We start from the raw sequence: 1400 nt of genomic DNA, 5'->3' as shown, positions 1-1400 counted from the left end.
TAACCTCTACAAAGAATAGAGGAAAGGAGGCTTTTTATCTTTGTTTTTGACGTTGTGAACAGATTTGACACTGTGACCTAATTGGGCCCAACGCGTTAATTATATCGGGCACTAACGTGGAGTGGTGCAGGTTTCTTATGACACACCTGTAGGTGCGGAGGTGACGGGGGGTGTATGTGTGGAAACTGGAATCGATGTCGTGTAAATGTTGCAAGATACTATTATAGTAAATGCGGCTAAGAGGTTGAACCTTAAGGTATGATGAAGACGCCCTGCAGGTGAAACCATTCGGGCTGGTGATGTCGATCAAGTCGGATTTGAAGGCGGAGAAGTCTTCTATGTTTTTAACGAAGATAGGTGGAATCGGGGGATCCCTGACGTGATCAGTGTGAGGTTGGCTCTCTAAAGAAGCATCCATCGGATTGGATGAGGACGTGGCTGCAGCTGATTTGTCGGTGGAGTCGTTTGTGGCAAGTACGGCGAAACGATTTGGTGAAGTAAAAACTTTCGATTTTTTGTCGGCAAGATTCGGCGATAGCGACGAATTAGACAAATGTCTCTTAGACGGATTACGGGTGCCTTTATTCATAATTATCTAATATTATAAATATTTTAATAAAAGTAGTTAATTAATGATGACAAAAATAATAATCATTATTATCGAGGGCGCACAGCGATAACGGAGCGAAACAACGGATAACGCGGCGTACGTGCATTCATGCTGAGCGTTACGGCCGAACTATCCGGTAATTTTTAAAGTAAATTTACTAATAATGTGGTAAAAATGGTAAAAATGGTAAAATAGCTAAATCTTAGAGCCATTGTTATTATTTACTATACCTAAGACATTAGATAATACGATATGTATTAGGTACTTATGTGTATACCTACTTGTTAAATCTAGTTCTTTCCAATTATAATAACAATAATCAAAAAAAAATTTAAAAAATGTATCTAAATTATCTATTGTTCTTTATTAGACATTAGTAATTAGTACATTTTATAAAATATGAATATTTGAGTATTCATATTAAATTAAACTAAACTATCGAAATTCACATAATCTTTATTTCTTTTTAAGTCAAAATATTTATATTTAGACCTAACTTTTGTATTAACAATTGTATATTATTAATATCACAGTATCGTCCTTCTTGGTATCTGCGATCTGCCTGTATAAAATGTTTCCTAATTACCTACTGATATTTAATGTTCTAATATATAATAGTGGTGGCAGAATATTGAAACTATTGCCTATAACAAACTATATAAACAATAACAAGTACCTATATCAATATTACAAATGATAATATCACAGTAGAAGTTGATAAAAAAGATATTTCTTTGCGATTCAGACTAGGCGTTTTTGATTTCATTTGATTAGAGGGGCCACACAACAT

This window comes from Acyrthosiphon pisum, chromosome X, assembly GCF_005508785.2.
Source record: "Acyrthosiphon pisum isolate AL4f chromosome X, pea_aphid_22Mar2018_4r6ur, whole genome shotgun sequence".
NCBI lineage: Eukaryota > Metazoa > Arthropoda > Insecta > Hemiptera > Aphididae > Acyrthosiphon > Acyrthosiphon pisum.
The sequence above is the reverse complement of the archived record's forward strand: the minus strand, read 5'-3'. Positions refer to the sequence as shown.